This window comes from Choloepus didactylus, chromosome 9, assembly GCF_015220235.1.
Source record: "Choloepus didactylus isolate mChoDid1 chromosome 9, mChoDid1.pri, whole genome shotgun sequence".
NCBI classification, from domain to species: domain Eukaryota; kingdom Metazoa; phylum Chordata; class Mammalia; order Pilosa; family Megalonychidae; genus Choloepus; species Choloepus didactylus.
Window position 1 is genome coordinate 116,602,374 of NC_051315.1, and position 13,263 is coordinate 116,615,636.

At 40.5% G+C, this 13,263-nt stretch overlaps 1 long non-coding RNA gene across 1 annotated transcript in view; it reads right to left on the reverse strand.

Moving 5' to 3' along the window:
* The window catches only part of LOC119544322, a 68,056-nt gene that overhangs the window by 22,840 nt on the left and 31,953 nt on the right, over nucleotides 1-13,263 (reverse strand). The window contains exon 4 of the long non-coding RNA XR_005218816.1: nucleotides 6-197. This is a non-coding gene — a long non-coding RNA (uncharacterized LOC119544322). The remainder of the gene's footprint in view (nucleotides 1-5; nucleotides 198-13,263) is intronic.

The window sequence follows — 13,263 nt, forward strand, 5'->3', positions numbered from 1 at the left end:
CTCACCAAAGTCTGCTTTGGGTCTGGGACTGTCTCCAGGGTTACTGTTTTCCAGGTGGTGGCTCAGCATTCTAGGTAGATTCAATCTGGTGTCCTGGACTCCAGCCAGGGAGCGTAAAGAATTGTGCCCTCAATGCTTCAGCCCAACAGTCACTGCTGCAGCCCATTGGCCAGAGCTAGTTGCATGGTTCACCCAAGCTGCAAAGAAGGTTAAGAAATATGATCTTCCATGTGTTGAGGAAGTGGCAGAGGAATGGGAAAAATACTGATGAGCATAGAAATGTGTGCCACAAGGCAATACGCAGAATTAGTGGACACAGCCTAATAATCAGCTCGCTCTCTGTTCTAATCTCTTCTTTTGCAACTAAGTGGGAAAGTCAGAGGTTAGGAGTCTGGAGGCCTAGTTTTAAGGGAGAGGATGCTCTGTAGAATTCTTCCGACCAGCTTTTTTCATTGAAAACTAGATGCTATCTTTCAATCCCCACTTGGCTTTTGTGTCTGTCCTCAACTGACTAGAACCTGTGGGGAAGACATGAGTGGCTGGCTTCCCCCAAACCATCCACACCTGGTGTAAATAGATTTATCATTGCCAGAGGGTAGACCTCATGCACCCTGCTCAAGGAAACATCATGCATTATGACTAAGGTCACATATGTAACTACGAAGAATTCCAAAGAGAGACTGAGCTACTCAATAGCCGCATCATTCATGCCCACTCATCCTGCCCCCAGGCCGTCCATTCTGACTCCTTCCAGGACAAACAGAAGTATGTCACTGAGCACATCCAAACAACCTCCAGATTTATAATCCCTTCAACAAATATCCACAAGATAATCTGGAGAAATATCTATCTTCCAATCTAATTAGATGTGAAGCCGGAAATCAGGAGACTCGGATGTGGCGAGTGTTGAGTTAAAGAGAAATCCCTTTGCTGAGAGAAATACCTGCTTAAATCAACCGAGCGATTGGAGCCAGCAGAAGCTCTGCAGATTCTTACTGAGTCAGGTTTTCTCTCTCGATCCTTCTCTAAATTCCTCTTTGGGTGTGAATTTCTTTTTTCTTTTTGACAGCCGAGAGCCACATTTCTTAGGTAGAAAGAGGAAACAAGACTTTTGCTATGTCAGAAGAAAGTGCTGCAATCAGGGAAAAAATGTTTACTGCAGGATTTCAACTATGTTCAGTGACTCAAAAATTTTGTTGCAGAAAATCCTGTGTTTCATGATTCAAAGTTCTAGGGTTGAAACCATGTAAAAAAAAATCTGTATGTAGAAAATTGACTAGAGTCAGTTTTACCAACACTTGATTCAATTTTGTTTTTGGATGATAGAATTTCAAGTGATTTCCCTCAGTAATTATGCCAGGCTCCTTAAAGAATCATTTGTAATATATTCTTTTGGGGACCCAGAATTCTTTTATGACTTAGATCAATTTTTATGTTAATTTCTCTGCTTAGAATCCTGATCTAAGTGGGTATTAATGCCAGATTACACAGCAGCCTGTAGTACAGGATTAGAGTTTCAATTTGTCACAGGAAACTCTCCTCCAGATGGACAGCTAGTTTCCTGCCACTTCTCCAAGTCAGTGGGCAAAGATTTTCTGTCCTCTTTTCTTAGATGAACCCCATCTCAATTCCCCCTTTAAGCCTTTCTTCCTGTTCTCCAGTAGGTGTTACATCCCAGCCCCAGCCTCTAGGACCTATATCCTAGGAAATCAGTTTCTCCCCAAGCTTCCCCTTTGGCCTCAAATTTCCTCTTAATCTTTGAGGGCTCCCTTCTTTCAAGTGCAAATAAAAGTGTTTATCATAATTGAACCAGCATTTCAGTTATTTATAGTGAGAAGGGTTTCTTTTCTAGTCAGTCCTTCTTGTTACTGAAATTAAACTGTAGGCAACATTTGTTTTTACCTCTTTTTTTAATCTTTTCCAAATTTTCTTCAATGAGTGTGCATTGCTTCTGTGGAGATTATCGGTTCTGTTCACTAAATATTTCTGGCTTTCTGCCTTCTAGGCACATGGTAGAATTGAATTCCCCATGTCTTGAACAGACATCTCTCCAAAGAAGATATACAAATGGCCAGAAAGCACATGAAAAGATTATCAACATTATTAGCCATCAGGGAAATGCAAATCAAAAACCACAGTGACGCACCATTTCACACCCATTAGAATGACTGCTATTTAAAAAACAAAATAACTGGTGTTGGAAAGGATGCAGAGAAATAGGGACACTCATTCATTGCTGGTGGGAATGTAAAATGGTGCAGCCACTCTGGAAGACAGTATGTTAGTTCCTCAGAGAGCTAAGTATAGAACTACCATATGACCTGACAATCCCACTACTAGGTATATACCCAAAAGAATTAAAAGCAGGGGTTCAAACAGATATTTTCACACTGATGTTCATAACAGCATTATTCACAATTGCCCGAAGGTGGAAGCAAACCAAGTGTCCATCAACCAATGAATGGATAAACAAAATGTGGTACATACACTCAATGGAATATTTTTCAGCTATAAAAAAAGAATGAAGTCCTGATGGGTGCATCAACAAGGATAAAGACATCATGTTGAGCGAAATAAGCCAGAAACAAAAGGACAAATACTGTAAGGTCTCACTGATTTGAAACAATTTGAAGCAATTAGAATAAGCAAACTCATAGAGTCATAATCTAGAATATAGGTTATCAGGGGACAGGGGAGGGGGACATAGGGAATGAGAAATTAAAGTTTAAAATGTACAGGATTACTATTTGAAATGATGGAAATATTTTGGTAATGGGTGGTGGTGAAGGTAGCATAACATTGTGAATGCATTAAACAGGACTGAAATATATATCTAAATATGATTAAAAGGGGAAATGTTAGATTGTATATATGGTAACAGAACAAAAATTTTTTTAAAATCCATTGAACTACACTACACAAACAGTGAACCCTAAGTTAAACCATGGATTTTAGTTAATAGTACAATTATTAAAAAGTGCTATCATCAGTTGTAACAAATGATCCACACCATTGCAAGGTATTGGTGGTGGGATGGTGTATGGTGTTTTGAATTGCTAAAGCTGCCAGATGCAATATACCTGAAATGGATTGGCTTTTACAATAGGAGGTTATTAGTTCAAAAATTTACAGTTCTAAGACCATGAAAACATCCCAATTAAGGCATCAAGAGGATGATACCTTCTCTGAAGAAAGGTCAATGGCATCCAGGGTTCCTCTGTCACATGGGGAGGCACGTGGCCAATGTCTGCTGGTCCTCTACCAGGTTTAGCTTCTGGTTTCTGTGGCTTTCTTCAAAATGTCTCTGGGCTTCTGTCTTAGCTTCTCTCTCTTAGCTTCTCTTTTAGCTTCTCCCAGGGGCAAACTCTGGATTATATATCTTAGCTTCTCTGAGCTCTCTCCAAAATGTCTCTGCCTTTTATTCTCTCTAAAAGGACTCCAGAAAAGACAATTAAGACCCACCTTGAATCGGTGAGGTCACATCTCCATGGAAACAAACTAATCTGTATATAACTTATTCAAACCAGGACATACAGGAATCCTGTATCTTATGCATGATTGTTCTGCAAACTCATAACTTTTCTAATAAAGAACAGAGAAAATCATAAGCAAAGCTTCTCTGTGAACTCAGCACTCCTTGTTTCACGTAAAGCATGAATAAAATATTAGGCCCTGTCTCCAGAAGAATAACCTGTTATAAAAATGGCATCATTGGAAGAAATGGGTAAGACAGTGGCAATCAGGCACTTATGCTATGAATGCCATAGCAAAAAATTGTCCATTAAAAGTAAATACTCAAATAAAAATGCTCTGCTTCACAGCAACTATTCTGTTTTCCAACAATGGCATATGTGGAAAAGCCTGGAATATTAAATGCATGAGTGTGGACATTAGTGAGGCTTGATGATTATCATCTTCTCCAATTGGCATTGAGCATGGATGGAGAAAAAAACACAATTTTCAGCCACCTATTAAAAGTGAATCTCCTCACTAGACACAAAACACCACAAATGTCCTCTGAAACATACCGTTTTTCTTCTTTACTTCCAAAGCATCTGAAAGGTGACAGGATACTCTCATCTGTCCCAGTTGTACTGTCAGGACTCTATATTAATTCCTTTGTAGAGACACTCACAGTTATCAAAATAGGAAACCAAATGGATTCTCAAAAATGACACTGTTAGAGAATAAAATACTTGCAAATTGAATCCAACATCACGTTAAAAGAATGACACACATGATCAAGTGTTTTATCCCAGGTATGCAAGGGTGATTCAACACAAGTAAATCAATTAATGTAATATACACATTAATAAATCAAGGGGAAATGAAATAAGTTTCAGTGGCTGAGAGATTCCAAAAGGAGCTGAGAGTTCACTCTGGTGGGCACTCTTACGCACAATATAGACAGCCCTGTTTAGGTTCTAATGAATTGGAATAGCTAGAAGTAAATACCTGAAACTATCAAACTACAACCCAGAATCCATGAATCTTGAAGATGACTGCATAAAAATGTAGCTTATGAGGGGTGACAATGTGATTGGGAAAGCCATATGGACCACACTCTCCTTTGTCCAACGTATGGATGAATGAGTAGAAAAATTGGGGCAAAAAAAACCAAAAGGCACCCAGTGTTCTTTTTTACTTTAATTGGTCTTTTTCACTTTAATTTTTATTATTATTTTTGTGTGTGTGGTAATGAAAATGTTCAAAAATTAATTTTGGTGATGAATGCACAACTATATAATGGTACTGTGAACAATTGAATGTAGGCTTTGTATGACTGCATGGTATGTGAATATATCTCAATAAAAACAAATTTAAAAAAATAAATCAAGGAGGGGAAAAAACCATGATCACTTCAATTGATGCAGAAAAAGCATTTGACAAAACCCAGCATTCTTTCTCAATAAAATGCCTTTTTAAAATAGGGATAGAAGGAAGCTTCCTCAACATGATAAAGGGCATAGATGAAAAACCCACAGCTAACATCATACTCAATGGTGAAAAACTGAAAGCTTTCCCTCTAAGATCTGGAACAAGACAAGGATGCCCACTGTCACCACTGTTATTCAAATTGTGCTGGAAGTTCTGTCTAGACCAGTTAAGCAAGAAAAAGAAATAAATCCAAATTCGAAAGGAAGGAGTAAAACTTGCACTATTTGCAGATAACATGAGTCTATATATAGAAAGTCCCAAAAAGTCTACAAAAAAAATTTGCTAGAACTAATAAACAAGTTCAGCAAAGTGGCAGGATACAAGATCAACATACAAAAATTAGTAGTGTTTCAAAGTCATTACCTTCCCACTTTGTGGGACATGGCTTTCAAGGGTATAAGTCTCCCTGGCAACATGGGACATGACTCCCAGGGATGAGCCTGGCCCTAGCATCATGGGATAGCATCGTGGCATTGACAATGCCTTTTTGACCAAAAGGGGGAAAAGAAATGTAACAAAATAAGGTTTCAGTGGCTACAAGATTTCAGATAGAGTTGAGAGGTCATTCTGGAGGTTAATTATATGCAAGCTTCAGCCAGATATTACAAACTTCCATGCTATGCCAAGCCCCAACCAACAGTATTCCTGAAAATCCTAAAGAAAACCCAGGGCTCTAAGACTCTATAAAAGTTTTACTTATTAAGTTTATTTTTCAGACACAAAACCTCCAGACCGCTCCTATGCCAGATAAATCCTGAAACTTAGAGGTACCAATCTCTCCCAGGACATCAACCAGTTGCATTCCCCTACCCCATAACATCAACATCCCTTTTCAACATGAAGAAGTTAGAATGATCATCACCCAAATATCCCTGAAGATTGAGAGAATGATCAAATGAGAGGAAGGAATTGTAACAGAGAAGTTAGGATTCAACAAATGGTTATGACTACTGAATCAGTATATAGATATTTCTTTTCAGTTTCTAGGGTATCAGAGCAGCCAGAAGGAAATACCTGAAAGTGTGGAACTGTAACCCATACTATACTTTGAAATTTGCTCTATAACTACTTGTTAAGTTGTACTTTGAAATTTATCACTTTTATGTATATATGATATATTTCACAATCAAAATATTTTTAAAAATCAGTAGTGTTTCTAAACACTAGTAATGAATAATCTGAGGAGGAAATCAAGAAAAAAATTCTATTTATAATAGCAACTAAAAGAATCAAATATCTAGGAATAAATTTAACTAAGAATGTAAAGGACTTGTAAACAGAAAACTACAAAATGTTGCTAAAAGAAATCAAATAAGACCTAAATAAATGGAAAGACATGCCATGTTCATGGATTGGAAGACTAAATATCATTAAGAGAATGGGGAGCTGGTGCTTAATTTGTGAAGAATTTCTATTTAGGTTGATTGCAAATGTTTGGAAATGGTTAGTGGTGATGGTAGCACATATTGTGAGTATAATTAACAGTGCTCAATTACGTTTGTGAATGTGGTTGAAAGAGGAAGTTTTGGGTGATGTATATTACTAGAAGGAAAGTTAAAAGATAAAATATGGGACCATATAACAAAGTGGGCCCTGTTGTAGTTGATGGACTGTGGTTAATAGTACAAGTGTAAGAATGTTCTTTCATGAACAACACATTACAAGGTATTAATAATAGGGTGGTATATGGGAAAAATACATTTAATGTAATCTATGGACCATAGTTAACAGTAATATTTTCATATTCTTTCATCAACTGTAACAAAGGTACAACACTAATGCAAAGTGTCAAAAATAGGAAGGTATATGGGAACGTTTTTTTTTTTTTCAATATGATCAACATTTTTTTATTGGGAAGAAAAGACTGTTTTTTAACTTGAATTATGAAAAGTAGATGCTGGTAGGAAAAAAGAACTATTGCAATTATCAGTGGAGGAATGCGCTTATGGGGCTGGGACTCTTTTTGTGGGAGGGACATGAAATGTGAATGTTTATCAAAGTTAGCACGTGAAACACTGTTCCTGTCCTAGAGTGAGAAAATCATGTACGTGCCCCTGGTCTGTACTCTCTTAGTAGTCTGTGCTTACTTTGTCATTGTACTTCTCACGATGCATGGTGTGGAAACTTCTGTTCAGTTTTCTCTCTCACCTATTAACCTGTGAAAACTCAGAGGGGAGAAGGATGATAATTTTTATCTCTTTGTTCCCAGGTTAGTACCTTGCAGCACTCAGTAAGGGATGATTGAATAGAAGGAATGAGGGCATGTAAGGAATGAAAGCCTCTATCACTGATTTGGCTAGAACACGATATAAATGAGGTCATGGCTGCAAGTTCAGTCTGGATCAGGGCCAGATGGTTACTCAAGCATATTGTCCCGTGACACTGCACTGCCTTTTTTTTCCTAATTCAGTTTTATTGAGATATATTCACATACCACACAGTCATCCATGGTGTACAATCAACTGTTCACAGTACCATCATACAGTTATGCATTTCATCATCCCAATCTATTTTTGAACATTTTCCTTGTACCAGAAAGAATCAAAATAAGAATAAAAAAAAAAAATAAAAAAGAAGACCCAAATCATCCCCCACATCCTACCCTATTTTTCATTTAGTTTTTGTCCCCGTTTTTCTACTCATCCATCCATACACTGGATAAAGGGAGTGTGATCCACAAGGTTTTTACAATCACAGTCACATCACCCCTTGTAAGCTACATTGTTATACAATCGTCTTCAAGAGTCAAGGCTACTCGGTTGGAATTTGGTAGTTTCAGGTATTTACTTCTAGCTATTCCAATACATTAAAACCTAAAAAGTGTTATCTATATAGTGTGTAAGAATGTCCACCAGAGTGACCTCTTGACTCCACTTGAAATCTCTCAGCCACTGAAGCTTTATTTCTTTTCATTTCGCATCCCCCTTTTGGTCAAGAAGATGTTCTCAATCCCACGATGGCGGGTTCAGATTCATCCCCGGGAGTCATATCCTGCATTGCCAGGGAGATTTACACCCCTGGGAGTCAGGTCCCACGTAAGGAGGAGGGCAGTGAGTTCACCTGCCAAGGTGGCTTAGTTAGAGAGAGGGGGCCACATCTGAGCAACAAAGAGGTACTCAGGGGGAGACTCTTAGGCACAATTATAAACAGGCTTAGCGTCTCCTTTGCAGTAAGGAGCCTCATATGGGCAAGCCCCAAGACAGAAGGCTCAGCATGTCAAGTCATCAGTCCCCAGTGTTTGTGAGAACATCAGCAACAAACCAGGTGAGGAAGTCCAACACCTCTGCATCCTTCCCTAGCTCCTCAGAGGGGGCCCAAATATATATTTTTATTCTCTGCCCAAATTACTTTGGTATATGTTGCTATTTCACTCTAACCTATACAGACCTACCATATCTCACTTCCTATTCAAAGGGAACATTTATTTTTTACATGACTTTTCTGTAAACATACTTCTCTAAAAAAAAATAATAATTAAAAAAACATTATGCTAAGTGACAGAAACCAAACACAAAGTACTAGACATTGTATGATTCCATGGATATGAAATGTAAATATTAATAAATCTATAAAGACAGAATTAGATTAGTGGTTATGTAGGGCTGGGGAAGCATAGAGGGATTGAGAGGTAACTGCTAAGGGATATGGGGTTTTTCTTTCTGGAGTAATGAAATTGTTCTAAAATTTATTGTGGTGATGAATGCACAACTCTGTGATTATTCTTAAAGCCATTGATTGTACACTTTGTATGATTGTATGGTATTTGAATATATATATATCTCAATAAAATTGTTTTTTAAAAATGACATTAGGAAAATCCCAATGTATCTAAATAAGTTCAGACCTTCCCCTCTCTCTAGTTTCTTCCAACTTCCTCATCAGTTACTCCCCAAACATTTCTTCTTTGACTTCTTTGTGATGTCCGTGTCAAGAGCCCTCTACTTTCTGTACACATCAGCCCTCTCCTGTCATCATTTCCTTCTCCCTCCATCTTATATTGCAGGATCCATATCCTCAAGCAGGAACTAGCTAATATCCTCAATGTCTTTTGTGCCACTGTTGTTCCAACATGTTCATCTGATGTATCAAGGAGAATGCTTGCAGCTTGAAATAACAAAACACCTACTCAAGATAGCATAAACAATTAGGAAAGCCAATTATCTCACATAACAACAAGGCAGCTGGTTCAATTATGTTATCAAGCTCCAAGTTCTTTCCATGTTTCAAGCCTACATCCCTACATGTCACCTTGGCTTTAGTTAACTCACCAAGCATCACCTGTAGGCAGGATAGCACCCTAAGGTTAAAAAAAAAAAAAAGGGGGGGGGGGCTGGTGCCTGCTATGGAGGGGATGAAAACTTTCTCCACTAATCCCACCATCTCTGCTTAGTCACCCCTCCCAAAGTGATGTTGATCTTGGAATGGACCCTCCCCCAAATTATCCCCTTTTCCGGGTAAAGGAAACACAGAGAGATAAACTTCAGAAAGAAGGACAGCGACCCTAAATGATAAAGAAAGTGCAAAGTATGCAGGGAATCTAAATTGGATGTGTAAGACAATGTCAGTAATGGGTCATTGGGTTTCAGAAACAAAATAATACAAAATTAGCTTAAAAATCAGGATGGAACATTTGCAGTTACTTAACTGAAGGTCACTTTCTTCTCAGAAGGTAAATATATTAACTTTAGATTTGATAAGTTAATGAAGTGTGCTTGTTTATGTTTCTTTTAAAAAATTAAAATATAGTATATAACTATAAAATTATTAAAAGTTAAAAAACACTTAGAATAAATAATTAAACTAAAAAAGAAGGTCTAAACAGAGAGAGGGAAACAAACATGCAAAGGGCAAAAGAAATACAAATAAAGTAATGAGCTATAGACATAAATCCAGATAATGAGATTATGTGGGGGCGGGCATCATTTTGGAAATGTAATATGCTGCAAATTTTGGCACATCATCTAACAAAAATCTATCAAAATTGAATACCCTTCTTCCTGGCATTTTCACTTTTAAATATTTACTTCCATGTACTCATTGAGGACCAAAAATGCTCTGAGTATATTCACTGCGATATGGACTGTAGTGGGAAAATGAATCAATAAAACTCAGAAAACAACCTAAAAAAAAAAAAAAAAAAAAAACGGGGGGGGTGCCATAATTTCCTTCTGCCTCTTGTTAGAAGGAAGGAAACAATTCCCTATCCCTAACTGCCTACAAATGCATCACATGCTCATGCCCTTCCCCAAACCAGTCATTGGTAAGGAGACCCTCATGGTTGGCTTCGATGGTCCAGCCTCCCTTGAAGAACATGGCTAATCTGAGGAAAGTGGGCGCTTCACCAAAAACAGTGTCCTTGGGAAGGAGGAAGGGAGAAGGCTGGTGAGTATGACATAAGCAATCAACCATGTTGGAATCTTAGTCAATCCAATTATCCACCTCTTCTATAGCCTGGCCACTGGACTCTGCTGGAGATAATGGCAAAATCAGACAGCATCTATGAGGGATGCTCACTGTTAAAGATTGAATCATGTCCCTGGAAAGATACGTTGAGTCCTAACCGTCAGTACCTGGGAATGTGACCTTATATAGAAACAGGGTCATTGCAAATGGAATTAAGTTAAAATGAGGTCATACTGGAGTAGTGTGGACCCTCAATCCAACATGAGTGGTGTCCTTATAAGAAAGGGAGAGGAGACACAGACAAACAGGAGGAGAAAACCAAGTGAAGATGGAGGGAGATATATCTACAAGCCAAAGAACACACAAGATTGCCAAAAACCACCAAAAGCCTGGGAGAGGCAAAGGAGGATTCTCCTCCACATGTTTCACAGGAAGAATGGCCCTTCCAACACCTTGATTTCATACTTCCAGCCTCTAGAATTGTGAGAAAATAAATTTTCTGTTGTCTTAAGCCACCCAGTGTGGTACTTTGTTGTAGCAGTCTTAGGAAACTAAGAAACTCACTAATGACAATTTGACAGTTAGGACCCTAATCTCTCCAGACCGTTCACCCAGCCAGGTCTTCTATTCCATTCCCCAGAGGGGATATTTTAAATCTCCATGTTGCTTCATCCCCTGATGCCTACTTCTCCTCCTCACTCCATGAAAATTGTCTCATCTCCTACCTTGCAGGGAAAGTAAATGTTATCAGAGAAGAGCTCATCAATTTTCTAAACCATCTCTACAAATATATTCCATCTGCCACAAGTTGTTTCTCCTTCCTTCCTGTGGCAATGGAAAAGTTGCCCCTCATCCTAAATATAAGTCCTTTCACCTCTATTATGGATCCTGTCCTTTCTCTCTTCCCTAGGATCCTTCTTCCTGTATGTGCGTCTCTATTCTATTTTCAAACTCCCCTTCTCTGCAGCTTAATTATAACAACATGTAAGTCCATCAACATGCTCAAATCTACCCAATAAAAATAAGGAAACAGAAAAATCTCTCCCTTTACTGCATATCTCCATCCCCCCCTCCCATCTCTGTTCTCCCCATTCACAGCAAAAAACAAAAAAACAAAAAAACAAAAAAAAACTCCATTCACACCTCAAACCACTGAAATCTGACACCCACCTCCATTATTCACTGTTCAAGACCCTCTTTTCATCTTACTACGTACAGACTTATGCGGTCGGGGTTACTGCTTCTAGGGGGAGTGGCGGCCGGTAGCCGAGCCCTCAGCTCTCGGGGCTGCTTAAAGGGTACCGGCGGCGGGGGCTCTTTCCCGGAGGCGAGGGCGAGGCGGAGGACGTGGCCAGGGTCCTCGGCGAGAGGCGTGCAAGGTGTGGAGGGCGGCGATAAGGACAAAAAACACTCTTCATCCAGTAGGAGTATGCGCCAAAGAGATTTATTCAGGGGTGATTACAGGTTATATAGGCTGGTAAGAAGGGCAGGGCTGGAAAGGAGGTGAAGCAGCCTTAAATGGCAATATTGAAGGGAGAGGGGCTAGGATTGGTTCTGAGAGGACGCAGGAGCCGTTGCAACGGGCGGGGGTTGTTTTGGCCACGGTGCATGCGCACTGGCGGTGGCAGGAGTGGCCTTGGCACAAGGGAGTATGTGGGTAAGATAAGGAAGTGGGGAAAGGGCAGTTGGGAGAAAGGCGGTTTCCTCCGGCAAGCCTCCCCTGCCAGTGGCATTTTGGGTGAGGAAAAGGGAGCTGCCTTGACCTCGCTCCTCAGGCTCGGGGGGGCTGCAGAGGGCACTCACGCCCGTACCTACTACCCTCCCCAGGGGGTGATCAGGTCCCCTGGCCCAGGCCTGGCAAGCTGAGGCACAAGCTCAGCTACCCGCAATTCCCCTTTCTTTTCTAATTAGAGGAAGAGGCTTTACCGGAGAGGCCGCTAAGGGTGAGGGAAGGGGGAGGTAAGGGAAGGGAAAAAGGGGTTGACGGTGGCTCAGCGAGGCTGGAGCTCAGTGTTGGTGTGGTGCCCGGGCGCTTGACAATGGCTTCGCTGCAGCGGGTTGGGCGAAGGTGAGGGGTTTAAAGTTCAGGGGTTTAAAGTTCAGGGGTTCAGAGAAGCTGGAACTCGAGGCGAGAGCGATGTTCAGGTGATTGAGAAGGGCCTCGCGGTCGGCGAGTCGACCGGTGGCGTTGAGGTCGCGGAGGGTTGGCTGTCATCTTGGAGTGGGGGGCGTCAGAGGTGGCGAGTTGCTGATACTGGATTTGCACGAACGAGGAAAAAATGGCATTCGTTTGTTTCATTACAAGCTGGACAATTTTGCGGATGAGGCAGGGTCCTAAGATGAGAGCTAGAATAATTATTAATAGGGGGCCAAGAAAAGGAAGGATGTATGGGAGGATGGGAGTGAAAAAACTGGACCAATAACTGGTGGCTTCACGATCTCTTTTACGCTTTTCCAGTCCTTCTCGGACCCTTTTCAGGCTGTCCTCGACGAGACCTGTGGAATTGGCATATACATAGCACTCTTCTCCTAGGGCGGCGCAGAGGCCTCCTTCTTTGAGGAGGAGAAGGTCAAGACCTCGGCGGTTTTGGAGCACGACTTCAGAGAGGGAATTGACAGAATTTTTTAGATGGTAAATAGCGTTTTGTAGGTGGCGAATGTCCTCGTCAACAGCCGCCCTGAGGTGAGTTAGGGCGGAGCCTTGACTGGCTAGTGCAGCGATTCCGGTGCCAGCGCCGGCAAGACCTAGGAGGGAGGCAATTGTGAGGACGGTGATGGGCTCTCGCTTTTGCAGTGGGGTAGGAGCTGCAGTTCTTTCCAGGCGGAGGAAGAAGTCTTCTTCGCTGTGGTATAAGACCCTAGGGATAAGGACAATTAGGAGGCAAGTTTCTTTATATTCGCTGATGATATTTGTGCTGAGAC